Below are 19,293 nucleotides of genomic sequence, written 5' to 3' on the forward strand. Positions count from 1 at the left end.
AAAGGGATTTGTCACGGTCGGCTGGAATAGTTTGAGGCATTCGAGAGTTTCCAAAATGCGCGTGTCACTAGACAACACTTCTTGAGATTTCTGTCAGCGAATTCATTAACAGAGCGCTCTGAAAAGTTAATATTTTTCAATACATTTCCTCAATTTCTACCACTTTTTATATTACATTATATTACATTATCGGAAGAGATGTCTAGAGTGTTGGATTGAAAACATCTTCGAACGCAAAGCTTTAACATTTTATAAAATTAACGTAAGACATCAATTACTTTTCCGCCAATTTTACCTTTTATAAATGTTAATCAGATTGAGAAAGTAAAATATATTAATTATAGGATATTGAGACAATAGTTTTGTCAATAAAATATTAAACGATTACTATTCAAATTCATGTACGATCAATTAGAACAAAATCTGGTAACAAAAATGACACATCTCGAACTCTACGGAAGAGACATTATCGCTCTAAACGGAAACACATTGCAACGCGATATACAGTGATATGGATTATTGTAGACTCAAAGCAACTATAGGGATTGTTCTTTGGAAATCCTACGAAACTCCGTGATAATATACCAAACGGCAATAAATAACGTTGGGTAACGATAAAAGTAACAGTAACAGTTTATTAATGATCTTGTACAGTCAGCTCTTACGACTTCAACAACAACGACAACTACACTTAACAATGACAACGCAACAACTATATCCACGACAACTGCGACAACTATGCACAGCTTTACGGGGCGACGGTTCTCTTACGAATTCCTAGATCTTTTCCGTAGGCCCTTCCACCCTTACCATCTTTTCTCTCATTATCTCACCATTTTCTCTCTTTCTTGCATACAGTCTTTCACACTCTGTCTGATTCTTGCTCATTCTCTCTCTTTCTTTTCCTTATTTAACCTATACAATGATCTCCGATCACTCGAAGTCGCCCAAACACTCTGTAAACATCCGTCTCATTCATACTGTATTTTATAACTCGCAACCATTCTATCTTTTATAGTCAGAGAGAACCCTACATAACTTTTATATTTTTAATGATATTTATCATTGCCAATTATTGTCAATCTGTCAAGCTTATTAAGATTTTGAAAACCACGAACGGTGACGACTCTAAGATCCCGCAATATTCAACAAACAAATTTCGATGGATCGGCAAATGAATCTCGATATTTCAAGGTGCAATGGAACTCGTATTTCGGAATAGCTCGTATCTAGTAGAAGTGAGCGTCATCCGGTGTCTGTTCCTTCGATCGGCAATTAACGGAGACCCGTTAATCGACAACCGTTCTCCCTAGAATAGGAGACCTCTTCACAGCTTCGAGAAAACAAATGGTCCCGCGGATTGCAATCTGTTGGGGCCGCCTCCGAGTAAAGTCCTCCGCCAATCCGTCAACGTCGCTTGGATGGATCCGCGAAAGGATTACGTATTTGCATAGACGATCGCTCAACTTCTATCGAGAAGACCCCCCGCGTCTTTTTATTGGTCCCGATGTGTCGGGAACGGTTTACTCGGCCGTCAAGCGCCGTTCCTTGGCCGTTTTCGCAGAACGATCTCGTGGATTCTGGAATCTTTGCTACTACCAACGTTCAACTTTCTTCTGAAAATCGAGGCCGCGCTCGAGTTTAGGCGCAATTAACATCAGAATGAATCTGCAGTTTTTGAAATAATCGGAGTAACTCGATCAGTACTTGACCATACATGATATATCTGGGTATTTTTGCTGCACCCGGGCCCCTCGTGGATATTCGGGTCTCGTATATCTTGTGTACCCGATTAGAGGTACTAGCTCCGATTCAGGTACTGCGAACGAACAGCATTTCCATGGAGCTTCTGCATTTTCTTCGGTAGAGAAAGAGGAAGAGAGAGAGAGAGAGAAAGAGAGACCGTAATTTCCACGGGAAGGTCAGCGGTCAGAGAGCGGCTACGGACGGTGGCGGAATAATTAGTCATTTATGAGGCCGTAAGTGGGGCCGCAAATCGCAAATCGGTCCCTCTCGAAGGGACAACGGCGGCGCAAGGGACTCGGCAGGGACGGCTCGGCGTTATCTCGAAATTATTAATCATATCGTAACGCGTCTCGCCGTCGGAGAAAGAGAGCCGGCGCTCGAAAGACCGGGCGAAAGGGAGAAAGAGCCACGAGCCACCGGCTCCATGGACTTATCTGACACCTTAATCAATTCCAAGTTATTAATTACGGCCCGTGGCCCCGAACGTTGCCGTTCTGGTCCTCCATCAAGCTCGTGGCACACGCTTAGAAAGCCACCGGAGCATTGTCTGCGGCTCACAATGCAGTGTCAACACGATCGGAGTCACATTTTCGGTCGGGTCATTAATAATTATTTAGAGGACCACCCTCGAGGACCTTCGCCAACGATTTCTTCCGGTTCTCGCGTCTTTCCCTACTCGTTTCCGTTCCGAGCGCGATTTTAATTACGCCGGAACCGTGTCAGGTGACCCCGGGCAAGGCCGGACGGACACCCTGCATCGAGGGAAATCGAGGGTAGGGACGCGTGAACTCGTTCCATCGAGTTCAAAGGTCCGGCCCGACCGACACTGCGATTCTTTTGAATATGAAACAAGATGGGAAAAAAATTGTGAAACGCCCCTGAATGCAAAATTCTTTGACGCGACAATGCAACACCTCGAGCCGGTCCATCGATCATTCGACGGTGTCGCCCGCCCATTCTTCTCGCCCCGTTATTAAATATCCAATCATCGACAATTCTCGAACGTCTTAATCGAGCAGGAGAGGGAGAGGGAGAGGAAGAGAGTGTGTACCGTTACTTCATATCCGCGGCACTCCATCTTCGTACACCGGGATTTAAGTTGGCGAGGGGTTGGCTGCGAGCAAATTCCAACTATTTTGCGTACATTTGGCAGAGGGGTGCCGTTCGCCGAGGGGTGGGCCGAGGAAAAGGGGGCGGCAAGGTGGCTGGGTGGCCACGGAAGGAAAACTATAAATCATTCCGCGAGGCGTGCTGCGTCGGAGCACCGGGCGGTCGTAGGGGGTCGCAGGGGGTCGCAGGGGGTTGCAGGGGGTCCAAGGGGTGGTTGTAGTCGGCGTGCATCGACTCGCGAAATCCAACTACCCTTAAATAAGTTGATTCATTGCAGCAGGCTCTGCAGCCAGAGACGACTCCGACCCCTTGTTTCTCTTATGGAAACACTCGACACTCTTCCTCTCTCCTTTCATTCCCTGCGCCCCCTTGGAAACTCGACATTTTTGCTAATTCTCGAAAGATTCGCTAGACTACGGGCTGGTGTTTCTTGCAGGATATCTTTCGGGAGTGAAATATTGACGTTTTATCATCGAGATTCGCTCCCATAAGCTGTCTCTCGTCTGATGTCGGCCTGGGGTGTGCTGCTTCCTGGCCACTCTCACGGTAATTGACATCCTCGAGTTTATGAAGCTGTTCCAACTGACGGGGAATACAGAATTCGCAATCGTCCCTTCGATCAGTTTAATTGAAACACTTAATCTTCTCGTTCCCATTTTCCAATGAAGAACCTTCGCCTTCTTGCTCGAAATCGCTGGTTCTTTGTTTTCCGTGCTTCGAACGAATCTTGTTAGAGAGTTATGACACTGCTCGGACATTTTACACGGCAATTACACCTCTTTCTTTATCTACACGGTCTGCACCCCTGCATCGCGTACTCTTAAATCGGAATTGCTGAAACGGGATTCCTAGGAACTGTCTACAGACTTTGCATTGAGTATTCACATTTTGGTTGCAACAAATAACCATTTTCTCCTGAGAACCTAATTTCAGATTTTCATATGTCATAAATAGACTGCGGATCTTTATGCAAAATAAAAATTGTCTATTTTCATTGCAACAAACTGGAGTAAAATATCAGTTTATTTTCTATCTTAATACAATATTTAATAGGTGGAAAATATAATGTAATAGAATTCTTAAAGTCTTACAATCTTTTTACTATTTCGTATTTCACCTACACGTTTTTCTCATAAATGCATAAAATTCATAGGCTTATTATAAATAACTACGCACAGTTATATACCTATTAAATACACAAATTTAAATTATTTAATTAACCATCGCTGTACCACGGCTGGGATTTTTCGGACTCAGAGTACGGGGCCTGTCTTGACCGTTTGACACTTGATGTCGTCTGCCATTTGTTTAGAGAAAAAGTTCGATAAAATAATGACGATAACATTATTGCTATAATGACGATAATAATAAGAAAATTTTAATTCGAAGTGTTTCTGTACATAAGGACCCAATTATAGGGTTTCGCGTAAATATCTTATATTATAAATTAAGTATAAAATTACATTAATCGTATTCAGCGAAGTATAACTCGAAAAGAAGCAGTGATATATTTATAAACGTCATTTGGTGTGATTCAAGCACACTTGAGGTGAACCTGATTCCGTTGCTCACTATTTAATTGAAAATAATTGAAGAAAATAATTTAATTTCTATTTAATTGAAGAAAATAACACAATTATAAACTACGATTTTATGTAAGACTGATTTCAAGATGGGCCAATTCAGAACCTTCTACTCAACACTAAAATTATAAAAAATATCATGCCAAATCATAGTTTACGTTTCCAATGAACTGAATGCAGATTAACTTTCTTTATGTCATACATAAATTTAGGACCCTAAAATAAACAATTTTTACCACTGAAAGTATACTCGCAAGTGTTTCTTTTAAGAGATATTTGCTTCTATAGTTATCGAGAGTTAGGAAAGTATAACTGAAATATCCGTATTTCCAACATAGACAATTACTAACCGTGTTACCGTTTGCACTGCGAACAAAACTTCTTTTACTCGATTTGAGTTTCCGTTAATAACATTGAAATATTAAAACTGAGAATAATGCAAGCATTTAACGAAATAGTAGGTGAACAGTGTCAGTCAGCTACTTCTTCTGTTATTCATAGGTATACTATTTATCTATTACTTTTATTATTTCAATTATTTTTAAAATAAATACAACAATTTTATTCAATCATTTACGCGATAAACCTGAATTATTTTGTTGGCATACATTACTAAGTGGTACAAATATAGTAGTAAATATTTCTTGAAGAAAGCATTTACAAGCATACTTATGCATACTTATACAGGAGAAATTTGTTTGTTTTACGATCTTAAATTCATATCTAAAGTTTGACGATTTATCCCGGCAACATACTGTAGAAGTATTTGATATGAATAACTTGCCGCCATCGGGTTCCCCTGGTCCCGCGCTGTGCGCCGTTGCTCTAGATGGTAAACCTTGTTCTTGCGGGCTAAAGATGAAAAAATAAGGGTTTCCTATGAACTAATCGGTTCTTCTCAAGAAACAGGCAAGAGCGAATCGAACTCGCATTACCACCCGCGAAATCCACCCCCAAATACCGTGGCTAACGATCCGCCGTTTGAAACACAAATGCCCGGCCGCGTACCGAACGAATTCTTCCGGAATCAGGATGTATCTCCCTCGTCCTGTCTCTGTCTCTCCTTGCGCAGCTCCCAGCGGGGGTGGCCAGTGTCTCGGGGGCGGTCATATATCATCCACCCCCGGAGGGGTGGTCGCAAGGGGGTTGCGGGGAGTGTCGGCAAAAAATCTTGCCGAGCAAAAACTATCATCAGTGCTCGGGCAAAGCGAGCCGAACGCCTCCTCCGCCTGCTCCGTCTCCGCCGCCTCCGTCTACTTCGCTTCTCTCGCCCTTTTGCGCTCCTTCTTTTTTCCGTGGTCTTCGCCGGTCTTTCAGAAGTTGCGAAAAGGGGTGGGAAAGCGGAACCGAAACCGTGGACGTCAGAAAAGAAAGGCTTTCTCGGACCACGAGGTTCGTCGCGTTTCCAGTCGGTTTTAATGAGAAGAAACGGTCGACTGGAATAGAAACGATTACTCTTATTGTTGTTACTTAGCAGTCAGATGGCGGACAGTTTGCGAGGCAGGCAAATGGCGAAGGCGGGACACTTTAGACCCGTGCTGAGTTTGTCGCGAAGAAATTAAAAAATTAGTGGAGGAGCATCGCATGCGAGAATCGAACTCGAGACCCTCCGATTTTCAAGGCACAAACCAGTACCCGTCGCGCGGTGGGCCACAAAACTCGTTCATCGTGTTCAAAATTAGATTTTTTTGATAAACTTTTGTATACATTTATTGACAACCCATCAGAGATTCAATATCCAATGTGATAGCTATTTTAGATAATTATATGCACGGGGACATCGCACTAAAGACAAAAGTTGAAAATTCCAATGGAACTTTAATGGTTTACATACAGAGTGACTCAGGCAACTTACGCACCTTTTGCATTTTTTGAAAACGTTCTTCACGCATTATCAAAATGGAGATTTGAACTTATCACAAATTTTAGCAGGTCAGAATCGTTTATTTGAAAATTTTCATTGTAATAAAGTGAAATTACTCATTGGCTATTATTTTTCGTGTTAATAAAGGCCGGATACATCTTTACTCCGAAGTGCCTGCACCTATAAAAAAGAAATAGATGCATCTTTAAACCAAGCAACAAATGTAGGCAAAACTTTAATGTCCAACACATACTTTATAAGATGTGTTTGGTGCATAAATGGCGTGGATCACCGTGTACATTAATAAGCGAATTTTTATTATTTTATTAGTCCCTAATGATTCTATAATCTATGTAAGAATGCCGCAAAATATAAACAATTTGAATTTTGAGAAGGGTTTTATAAAAACGTTTAGAGGTGTTACACATGGCTTCATATGGAAGTTGAAACATTGTGAAGAGAAACGCGTTAATTTCAAGAGCCTTTAGGCGCCGATCTTTAAGATATGCAAATATTATAAAACACATGCCTGGAGTACTGATTTACTGCATTGAAGTACTGCGGATTTTTTGATCCGACGAACAGATTTCCAACCCAGTGCGGCGCCTATAGGCAGATCGAAACTCTCAACGATTTTTTTTTCATACATCCAATGATGTAATAACAAAATATTTCCAACAAAAGTTCATCAGTATTCATTTTTCTACAAAGTTTAATATACGAAATTTTAGAGAAAGAATTTTTGTTACAAGTATTTGATGTCATTTCGATGTTTTTAAATATTAATATATTTATGGAATATTGTGCAACTCATTCGAAAAATTATATTTTATTGTATAAAGTACTTATAATAACAATAACATTTCTTTGATCAAAGTGAGGAATTTCTGGTGGTACAATAGTATCACGATATGTCGCACAAGTAACAGGTAAAAGAAAAGTAAAAGAAATGATACAGGGTGTCCCGGAAATCGTAATACAACCGAGCAGGGGGTGATTCTACATAAAAAAAAAGAAAATATGTTGGTATAACATTTTTCAATCCGGTGCTCCATTTTCGTGATAATCGACTTCAAAGTTCGTTCAACTTTTAAACCATTTAATACAATTTGCTTGTCGTGTATTTCATTGCTCTGCTTGTCTCTGTCCGGGACAGTGTTTACAAACAGTGTTAATTGTGCGATTAAAACAATACAAAGTGTGTTTACTGATTACGCATCCGTTTTCTTTTTTACTACTTACTCTTGCAATGCTACAATAATTATTTAAAATGTCTTCCTCGCTGCTGCATACATAAGTTTGCTCGATGAAGTAATGACATCTGGACAGACTGTAAGTTGTTATCGCTTTTTAATTTTTTGAATGCCTCAGTTATTTTACGTTTCAAATGTGTAACAAATGTGTATTGTTTCAACCGCAAAATTATCCCTGTTTGTAAACACTGACCCGGACAGAAACAAACAGTTTCAAGACAAAAAATGTTATACCAAAATATTTTCTTCTTTTTTGATGTAGAATCACCCCCTGCCCAGTTGTACTACGATTTCCGGGACACCCTGTATATACAGAAGAGGATAAAAGGAGAGATAAAGATAATTAAATAAAGTGAAAAATGTAAGGAATAGTAGTATTGCATTATTATCATGAGAAGACTACGTTATTTATTGTTATTTACACATTTGCACAATTTTCACACAAAATATACACTGTGTACGAAATGTTCACTGTTGACAAATAATGCGTAAATATGGGTCCAATTTGATCCAGCCTTGCCAGAGAAGACTGTTAACTATAGGGCTAGGTCCCAAGAGTATTCGGCGGGCAGATTTCTTTTGGGATTTTTGAATAGTTTTCAAGGAACGCCCCGGTAATACCGATTGGCTGGGGATGGGAGGGAGGAAGCGGATTGTCGTCGATGGTAAGCACGTCCGAGCAGGGTCGATCATTCCCCGCAACGCAATGGTGTCCAATGTAAATAGACGTGAGCGACTGAGCATGGCGGGCGGCTGCGTTTTTCGTGGTGTATCGCGGTAGTCGATGGTCACGCCTGGCGTGCAAGGTACGCGTGTTGCTCCCTGATCGGGAACGGTCGATCGGTTTTGAGAAATCGAGCAAAAACGCAGCGCAGCGCAGCGCTGCCGGTGCGGTGCGGTGCAACTCGGTGCAACACGGTGCAGCGATTCGCCGGTTCCCTCGGCTTACTCTCGCCGCAGTCTCGTTGCGAGAAACGGCCGCGTCGATATTCCCCTAGCCTTCGATCCTCTTCGATTTTCTTTCCCGCGACGATCAAATTCCTCGATGAATTTCCGAAAGTCTTGGAGAAAAACTTGTTCGAACTCTGACGCGAAATTCTTCGGAATTCGAAATGCGTTCAAGTTCGAAATCTCGATCGATCGAAGTCCAGTTTTCAGCTCCGTTGGTTTCATCGATCGCGCCAAGGTGAGCCGATCGGCGCGAAGGTCGGATCGCTGCCTCGAATCGCTTCTAGCTCGAGGTCTCGGCGAAAGGCTGTTTTCGCTCTATTTGAATTTTTTTGCCAGGCCGCGATTAATTGATCAACGATCGCGAAACGTGACTCGGCCGCTGCGCCGCGTCGACTCTTTTCCGCAATGATCGCGCGATCGACCTCGAACCGTGTCGAAAATCTTGCACCGTTCTTTTCTTTTCTTTTCTTATTCCTGCTTCGAACGGAATATCCTAGGAGCATAACCAACCGAGAGACAGATTGGCAGAGAAAGAGCGAGAGAGAGAGAGAGAGAGAGAGAGAGAGCGATCCATTCGCCAATAACTCGTGGAATGCGGGTTCACTGCGACTCCAGCGATTATTGCTTCCCGTACCGTTAACGAAGCCTCGTTACAAGCGAACTTTGTAAATACCGGACGCCGGGCACGGGGCGGGGATCGGTTTTTCGAACAACGGACGCGAGGAGAACTTTGTCGGAATTCCCGTGCATTAAATCATTCCGCGGCGGGGTTAAGCTGAAGTCATAATTAAGCTACCGTCGCATTCCTCGGACGTGTTTTGTCATAGGTGATCGGCAATCTGTCGTCCTCGCCGCGGAACCGCCCGGTAATCGAGGCTACGATACTGCTTCGATTCTCCGGTTCCGGTGACACTCAGAGTTACAACAATATCGTTGTGGGCACAGGCCTCCCGTCCGTTAGAACTGCAACACGAATTCCTTGCTAAAAATTTTGCGGCTGGCATTATCACACTTTTACGTACAATACGTTGTATAATGAAACTAAAATATGTAACAAGCATTTGCAAGAATTTGTATTTATGCAATGCAAATGCCGATCAAATCCAATTATTCAATGGGAATGTCTGCAATCGTAAAGCGACAGTAACTTATACGTACTTAGGGCAACATTGTAATCTCGTTTATATGTCACACGTCGCATACATTCTAGATTCATTTAAATTGCATCATTTCCTGCATGCTAGATCGGGCTTAGAAGCACTATTTCAGTAAATAAATAAATGAATCGAAATGAACAGTTAATTGCACTGGAACGAAGACGTTAGAATGCAGCTATGAACGGTTCAAACAGTGATTAATGACCTACACTACAAAAATGTTTTCCCAGTTTGTTTAACTACCTATAACTACACAATGAATCTCTTAAATTACTTCTTTCGTTACGTTTATATCAAATAAAATGTGTCGTTTATATAGGATAGCAATGTTATTTGCGTTAATAGCAAATCTAGGTGTACAAGGTAGAAGTGTTCTACTGTATTCTGAAACAATAATCAATAATTCTTAATTTGATTATGATATCCGCGGCGATCCAACGCAATTTTAAACAAGTCCTCAATAATATATGTTAGTGTAATTATTTAAAAATTAATGAAACCTCCGACAACTCGACGAGTTGAATTTATTAGCAACCGTTGGCATACTGAATTCGCCAAAAACATACTTTATAACAATTTTAAGGCTAGAGATTATATTTTCACCAAAATAATGCAACATCGCGAAAAATGCGGTGTAGAACGAAGCAAATAAGTTTGTTTAACTGGTAAATACACGATAAGTAATTATTATATATGATATTTTAATCTTTAGTCAAAACAACAAATAGCCTAAATGAAATGATTAGAATTACTGTGGAAATATAAAGTTGTTCGATTGCTCACTTTATTGTCGCTTGACACTCCTTATATCGCCGATAATGTCGTTGGATTTTTGGACGGAAGACATTTTTGAGCATTTATGGCAGCCACGGCAAGATGCCTAAAAATCTTTGAGAGTAATTTTCATTTTCACATTATTAGAACCTCTTTGTTGAGGCCAAATATCCTTCTATTATTTTCAATATTAATAGTTAGTAATTACATATGACTGCCACAAAATTAAAATTTAGATGAAACGTTTGTAAGTTTGGGTCCATACAGACCCGGCACCAGCTATTCGAGAGTTACATAGCAAGAATCCTTGCTGTATCGAAGTCTTCGTTAAGTCCTAATGAAAAATTGCGGAGAACGTGGTCTGACCGGGACAGTCCCGTTTCAGTGACACAGCGTGTTTCGATTCTTGTGTCGATCTTTGGGAGGCCGAGATTCGTAACGATCATAGATCGCAGATAGCAACAGATTGAACCGGGATCGGAGATTCAAGGCGACGAAGGAGGACAATGCGAGTTATTCCGGCTCGATTAAGCGGATCGAGATCAATCTCTAAAACAAATCAGACGCAACGAACCGATCGGAAAAAATGCGAACCGCACCGCGGCGAGGGAAACGCGCGGAGGATTTCACAATTTCCTCAGGTGGAACGATCGAAGAGAAGGATAGGCACACAGAGGTGGAACAGGAGGAAGAGGAGGTGGCGGAGGAGGGATGGAGGGTGGGAGGGAGGGAGGCTGGACGCGGATCAAGGCGAGAGAGGCGACGTTGGAATCGTTTGCGGAATCGTTGTCAGCCGGGCGGAAGCCGGGCGCGCTAGAATAACGAAAGCTAATTATGCGTTCGGTTGGTGAAAAAGAGGAGGGGCGGAGGAGGGGTGGGCAGCGCCTGCAAAAACCGTCGATAATCGACATCCTGCCGCAGTCCGTCGGTCAACTGTGCTACTCGCGGCTCGGCGCGGCTCGGCGCGGCCCGGCGCGGCTGCGTAAATTTAGTCCGGGCTATCTTCGCGACCGAGGGAGCAGCCCCCTCGAGCAAACAAGAAGATCGGTCGCGGTAAAAACGAAATCCGTGGACGATGCTTCGGCGATCACGGTATGCAGCTCGGGTCCTGGAACCTGGGAGCCGCGTGCCCGACTCGAAATCGAGCCGATACCATCGATCCCTGTCGCTGAATCGTCGCTGGATCCTCGAGGAACCGCGTGGACCGCGCGAATTCCATCGATCCGCAAGCCGGCTGGTCTTGATTTTTGCCGAGATTCGAGTCGGATTTCTACGGGGCAAGCGCGAGGATTGTCCGTTAACGGTTTTTAGGAGATCTACAAATTCGATCTTTCGAGATCTGGCGACCGGCGCGGCGCGGAGCGGCGCGGCACAAGAAACCGATCTCACTTGTAGAATAACGCGCCTTCTATTTATCTTGAGCTTCCCGGCAGCGGTCTTCGTGGGCTTCTTTCTTTCCGTTTGGTTAATTTCGAATCGGTCCCTGTTTCGCCTTACCCCCGACTGGTCTCTGGCTCCTTCTCTTCTTCCCGTCTCGGTTCTCGTCCCTGTCTCCCCCGTCCATTGATTGGGTACACAGGCGATTTCTTGCCGGCTCTTCTTTTCAGCAGAAATAAATCTTGTGTTTTCGCGTATAAGCGGCCTTTTAATATCACCGGGCTTGATTTACCGACCGCGAGACCATGCATCTACGCGTGCAGAAGAGAGGCCAAGCCGCCGGTCCCGCCGCACCCCCGACTCCCCGCCGACATTTGTCTTCCGGCCCGGGAAGAAGGGAGCACGACTGTCCCCAGGTTTTCCCTGATTTACCGCTCCCACCGACGGTATTTGACTAAACGCTCTCGGATCGAGGAGATACCGCGACCAACGATCGAGGACAGGCCGCTCCCACGCGATCTCGGCTTACCCAGGGACACGCTTCTTCCACCTCTCTCTCTACCCGTCTCCAAATCCTGCACGATCTTCCTTCGATCTCCACCGATCCAACGAACTTGTAGTTAGGGATCGAATAAAGGCCAATGGTACGGGTTCGCAAACAAAGTTAAACCGCGTCTCCCTTAGGGACGGGAAAAAAACTGCCGCGGCCCGAAACCGCCGCGTGGTAATAACACGATAATAATTTATAACGTTACAATCGAGAGCCGGCCACCTTGATACGCGAGAGGGAAGGACGGCCGTGGTCGGGTAGGTACACGAGAGATGCATCCTGCGGGTGATGCACTCACGGAGGCCGGGCGCATCGGAGCGTTGCGATCATTACGGTAGCAGGGGAAGGAGTGGCGCGGCAAGGATAGAGGAGCGGAGGGGAAGGGAGTGGAGTGGAGTGGAGTGGAGAGAAGAGTAGAGAAGAGAAGAGAGGCACACCGGAGTGTACGTGTCCGTGGTAAAAGGTCCACCGGTGTCCGGCCGGCGAAAAAGGAATCCCAAAAAGCTCGTCCGCGGATCGACCGAGAGAACGACGGAGAGAACGACCATCGGAGAGCGTCCGACAGAGAAAATGGTAGCGAGAGGGAAAGGAGGGAGAGACGAGGAGGGAGAAAAACAATGTTGCGCCCGGTACCGCGGGACATTCAGAAAACAAGAAGAGAAACGAGGGCGGAGGGACAGGGGGAGGGCCGTGGACCGAGGGGGGCAACGGATGATGAGAAACAGAGCCCGTCTCGCTTCCTCCCCCGCCTCGCTTGCCGCCGGTGCAACCGTTGCAACCGTTGCAGCCGTTGCAGCGTCGCGTCGCGTCGGCTCGGACGACCAGTTGCATCAACGAGAGCGAATTTAAAGCGATCACAGTTCTGCCGGTCCCTTCGTAAATGGAGGTGTAAGGATAAACTGTAAATCATCCGGCTCGTTATCCGAGCCGACGCGATCATACTCGCTTCTATTATTTTCTTGCACTACTTTTAGCCGAGGCCGGCCGGCCGGCCCGGACGCGGCCCGAGCACGATATCGGGCCCCGCAGAAGTCCCCGAGTCCCGAGTGTCTCTCTGTGCCCCTCCCGCGATGGAGATGACGCTTTGTCCATACTCTTCGATGCCCTGTCGTTCACCATTTTTCTCAGCCTCCCGGCTCTTTCCGATCGACCAGCCGTAACGTTAGGCGCTGCAGATATTTTTCACTCAAACTTTACTTCGCGAGGCACTAGAGCGTTGCTGTTCCAAGAGTCGGAAACACCAGGAGCTTTCGTATCACGAAACACTCGGAGAATCAAAGACAAAAGAATGTCTCGGATCTCGAGGTCTTGAATTTTTGGACCGCTAATTACAGGAATGGCAAGCAGGGGTTGCAAAACAGTTGTGATATAGGTTTCGGTTTTTCAGAATCAATATTGTATTGGCTCCATTATAGTTATCTTTCGGTTCTTGGTTTTGATTTCATGAGATAGTCATAGTCGCAGTTTGTCAGTAACAAAGAATATATACTTTTAATATCTAAAGGAAATGGAACACATTTATTACGTAAAGTAAAACTACAGTCAAATCGTAACTCGTAACCAAAAAATAACAATTGTAGAACCAACGTATTATATCGGTCCTGAAGGACCAAAGTCATAACCGATACACCTTGTAACTGTACTACGGATCTTTATTCAAAATGAGAGTTGATTATACTGATTGTATAAAAAAAAGAGTTACATAAAAGTGTGTAATATCTCTTAACAGTTTTAGTAAATTGGAAATAATGGAACAATGCATGAAATCCGCAGTCTACTTATGATAAGTTCTGGTTTTCGGTTCTTCATAATCGTTCCTTTCAAAAAAATAGTTGCAAACAATTGCTAAACAATAGTTTTAATTAACTATTGTCTTCTACGTGAATTTTTATTTATATCACTTCTTCTCTCATATTCTTTTCCTTCTATAACAAAGAGTCAATTCCCTAAATAAAAATGTTATTATCATTATTATTATTAAAGTCAATATGTACCGTAAATCAATACATATCAATATATACAGTTTAGAACGGTTATTTTTGGAAGTTCCCCAAATCTTAGTAACAAGCACCCGACAGGACAGGGGTGACGGAGAGAAAATGACGTTGCTATTTCAAGAATCAAAAGCTGAAGATCTTTTGGGACCTCGAAGCCACAAATTTTGTGGTTGCTAATTCTATTAAGTTGTTGTAAATGAAGTGGTAGATTTTGAACTTTTAATTTCAACTTATACTTAACATATGTACTTAATCCATTATTGACGGATAACGAGTTAGCTCGTGTTTTTTAGTCTTGGACGTTGTGAAGTTGCCGATCAACAATGTATTTATCAATATTTCTTTAATAAAAATAGATCAAGATCATTAATGTATTCTTGAGAAATGGGAGACCGATAAGCAATAAATTCGTTAAATGAAGTTTTTACATCAATTTCTTCTCGAAACAGTTTTCTAGTGAAAAAGCGATCGAAGTTCTTAAAATTTAGAGTAGTATGTATGTGATTGGTGGAATAAAGTGGGTGAGAAAGAATTTTACACCTTAATTCTGTTAACTTTGTTACAGTTTGCTTCATGAATTTTGATAAATTGAAAAACAGTTGAATAATCAACATTCGTTCCGCAATTTCTTGAACGGTGATATGTGTATCTGTTTCAACCACGTACTTTACAATGGTATTTTCTATAACAGTTGGTCTATAGACGTGAGGTAAACTCACCGGAATAAAATTTTTCGAACCAACGTCTGGTGGTTCGACGTTTGAGTTGTGAGTAACCGCCGTTTCATGTGTAACAACCTAATACGTGTGGCAACCGCAAAGCAGAAGTCAGAAAAGAACAATGACGTTTTGGCATCCCGAGAGTTGAAAACATAAGTGTCTTTGGGACCTCGAGGTCTGGAATTTTTGAGTCGCTAACTGTAGGTGGGACAAGTGCAAAGCAGAGGTCAGGGAGGGTAAAGATAGGGAAGAGAGGCAGAAGGGATGGGGAAGGTTATCAGGGTGTTGGCGAGTGAAACGGAGAGGATTCACCCCTGTTTCGCTCGAATAATCGTGTCGTTCTCGTCGAAAGCGGTTTGCTCGGGCTAATATCGAGCCATCGGTCGCATTCAAAGGGATGTCGGGGTAGGAATGGTATTGTTGTCCCCTTCGAGGCGATTCTTCTTCGCCGCGTGTCACTTTTGACGTTGCTAATGAAAAGATTGCCGTTCGCTAGACGCTCCTCCGGTCGCCAAGAAATTTATCTGTTTCCTCGATACTTCCTTGGAACCGTCTCTCTTTCTCTCTCTCCCTCTCTCTCTCTCTCTCTCTTTCTCACACACACACATACACGCGCGCGCACTCGTTCTCATTCTCGCTCTCCCTTTCCAATTCTCCATTATTTGTTCTCTCGACTATCGACGAGTGTATCAATCGTTGGAAATAATTTGCGTTTGCTACCAGTGTTCGCGGCGTCGATCTCGCCAATCTTTTTGTGCAAAGGAAAAATAAGCTACGATCGACGAAGGAAAAGCGATTTGCTGAGAAGCGGGGAGAGGGCGAGGCAGCTAATACGGCTGACGGCGTGAAATTGAAATGGTTCTGTGTCGTTGCTCGCCGGACGCAAAGAACCAAGGATCCGAGGCTACTCGTTTTCTTCGGGACGAGCCTCGCGACTCGGATCAAACTCGTCTCGATTCGCTCTTGATTAAAGTCCTCGGCGAAGATCGCGTTGTCTCCAGGATCGGTCGTGCATAGAGCAGGATATTGCGCACCGGTATCGAATAATGATATCTCGACCACAGTGATCATATAAACCGCAATGATTACAAGCTGATTCAAGACGCATCGTGGCCGGTATGTGAATCATCCGACGAGCCTTCGAGCTCAATCCAACGGAAAACCCGTCGCGCTTGCTTTCAACTTTGCCAACGAGCGTCAAGAACAATCGCCGCAATCCCTCTGCGCAAACTTCGATAAAATATTCACGCTCTATTCTAAACCGGCGGTTGCTATTTTCATCCTTGACACCTCAGAATTGCCGGTAAAACCGAGAGGGAAAATAAAGAATGGAACTTTTGCAATGAAACTTCGTTGTCGCGAAAATTAATTTTGAATATCCAGTATTTTCAATAGTAAGTTAACTGTGCTTTATTTTCATATAAATCCACTCTAAATCCACAGTTCATTACTATCTTTACTCAGTGGTCAGCTATACATATTTTACATTGCTGACTCTAACTGACGACAATGACAGTTCCCGTGATTGGTCGCAAACAGTGTTCACAGTAAAATAGACTACGCAAGTAGTGGGGGCAAGCGACGTATGCACGGGTGTATCGCACAGCGGCGTGGTGCGTCTACCGGGTGAACATTATAACTTTGAACTACAGAGGGTCTATGTTGCGTCGCAATTACAGTTCAAATTATAATGTCCACGCGGTAGACTTGGCACTGTAGGAGTCCCGGCGAAAGCTTCGCCACTCCACTTCTTCCTTAGTCTATTTTCCTGTGGTCACTGTCTGCAGGCTGTAGAACAACATTTTTGTGACCCGTTCGCAATGAGTTAAAATATTAGGTCTGCTTGTGAAACCTTTTGTATCCATGTAAAAAAGTGATACAAATAGTATGCTGTTAATACATAGTATTATATCATGCTGTTGAATATTATATTTTGGTACCTGCAAAAGTAAAATACAATACATTTATAAAAGAACATTGTTAAAATAAAAATACACGTTTAAAATTCGGTGGACATTTTATGATCCTCCCTTAGACATGCTAAGGTTAATAGGTAACTTTTGCAGTAAATGTTGAGACTGACATAACCTGGCACAGCATAGATTCGCAAAGGATTAAACAGTTAATCAAAAATATCGGCAACTGTCGACGTAGAACTTTGTAAAACTTTGACTCTGATCATCATCGGTGCAAGGGTTAGGGACGTACATTTGTGCAAACGGTTGCGACCAATGCCGTCGCCCCAAGGAGCGACGGCTGGTTTCCAAATAATCGAGGCATTTCCAAACGATTTCCTCGGCCGTCGCTTGCGACCGTTTCACATCCCCGTGTTGCGGCGGTCACCAAACCACCCCCGCACACGAGTTCTCGACTCCTGTTTTCCTCCATCTCCAGGGAGCAATAATCGCCGCGGGCCGGAAAAATTCCGCGACAGACGTTAAACAAAGCCTCGAACGAGAAATAAAAAAAATGGGAGTGGGAGAGGGAGAAAGAGAGTAGATGGGCAGATCGTTTGCAAGGAAACAAGGGTGGAGAGACACAGAGAGTACGTGTCCCCGGTCCGACTGTAATAAGGGTGACCAATTTTCTCCTCCGCCCCGTGCGCGGTCCACCTACGTTCGACTGTGTTTGAACAAGCCTCATAATTAATACGCGTATTCGCTCCTGGAAAACCCGCCCGAAGCTACCCGGCTGGGAGACATTTTTTAAATCCTCCGCCTCGCATATTTGTTCGTCCACGGCGTTCTCGCGGTTTCCGAACGATTCCCGTCGCCTACCTTCTCCATCCCTGTATCTTTCATTGTGAACACGTTTCTTTCGGAATCGATTTTATCCGTATTCCTCCGTTTCGAAGAGTCGGAAGATTTTCTAGTGGGGGAGACCGGGGCAAAGTTAGTCTAAAAAAGTTTGGAGACAGATTACCTTGGTAATAGAATATTAAAACGAATTCAACCCTTTTCACTTGAAGCCATTTTAATTCGAAGTCTCAGATAGTTTCTCGTACCTATAGTATTTTCATTTTATGTAATTTACTGTATTTTATACATACGAATTTGGTGACTCAAGCAACAGGTTTTTCGATATGAATAAATACGACGATGTTATAATTATTTTGGAACCTGATTTTGGTTAATAGATGTAGAAGTCTTAGATTAGTTCTAGGTTATGTCACTGCGCATTTTGTTCACACATATTTCGTCCGCTCTCCGATGCAGCTCAGTTTGCTCCGAATAACACGTTTATCATTAACCGATCAATTTAATAAGTTTTGAATCATTTTACATTATTATTAACAAAAATATTGGGATTTATAGGGATTATGAGCACACGGGATGAAGATTTCTAATCTAATTTCCTACAACTTACGTATCCAAATATCAATTTTTAGAAAATTATCGATCGAAGGTACTGGCATTTTATTATTTCATTTATAAATCTATTTGTTGTATGTAACTTTAGATCGCATAAATTTTAACTTTATAAATAAATGTTCAACGAAGTTGGACACTAATGAGCCGCATTTTAAAATATCATGAACACTGTTTTGAAAAATATAGTTTCGACAAAAAAATGTATCATGAACTTATGTTCATTCAAGAAAATAAAAAAGAAAAGATGTTTTCAAAGATAGTGACTACGTCAGGATTACGTATGTTATTTCAAATATTGGTAAGGTACGATTCGCTTATATACAGGACAAAAGATCGGATATACTACTCAATTTTCGAATGATTAGCGTCTTTGATCACAGTCTAATTTCCTGGGAAAAATATTTTTGTCACTTTAAAAAATACATATTGGCAAAGGGTTAAATCGTCGGGAAACCGGACTCTAGTTGAACTCTTATTTAGGCGCCGTCGAGTAGGGGATTTTTCACGGTGAAAATATAAAAGTTTGACGAAACTGTAGGATTCGAGTAACACGAAGGCAGATTTCTGGAGAAACGTGACGGCGTACCTGGCTCGTTCCGCGGAGATATCTGTCTTTAAGAGCATTATCTGGATGGTGGACGGGTAGGGAGCCGGCAAAAACCGTCCGCCCCCTCGTGGTATGTGAAAAATGATGCACAACCCCAATCCCCCGACACATCTCCACCCCCGGAATGTCCCGAAGGAAGCGTTCCTCCTCGTCGTCTTTCTGGTCCACGACCCAGAAGACGTGTCACGGACGAGGTTGCATTATTCGAAACGATTAACTGACTGACAGTGCCCT

General features: G+C 43.2%; 1 protein-coding gene across 1 annotated transcript in view; it reads left to right on the top strand.

Moving 5' to 3' along the window:
* The window catches only part of LOC144468432 (uncharacterized), a 61,981-nt gene that overhangs the window by 15,787 nt on the left and 26,901 nt on the right, over window positions 1-19,293 (top strand). The gene's annotated exons all lie outside the window — the stretch shown is intronic.

Source organism: Augochlora pura, chromosome 4 (assembly GCF_028453695.1).
Source record: "Augochlora pura isolate Apur16 chromosome 4, APUR_v2.2.1, whole genome shotgun sequence".
Taxonomy (NCBI): Eukaryota; Metazoa; Arthropoda; class Insecta; order Hymenoptera; family Halictidae; genus Augochlora; species Augochlora pura.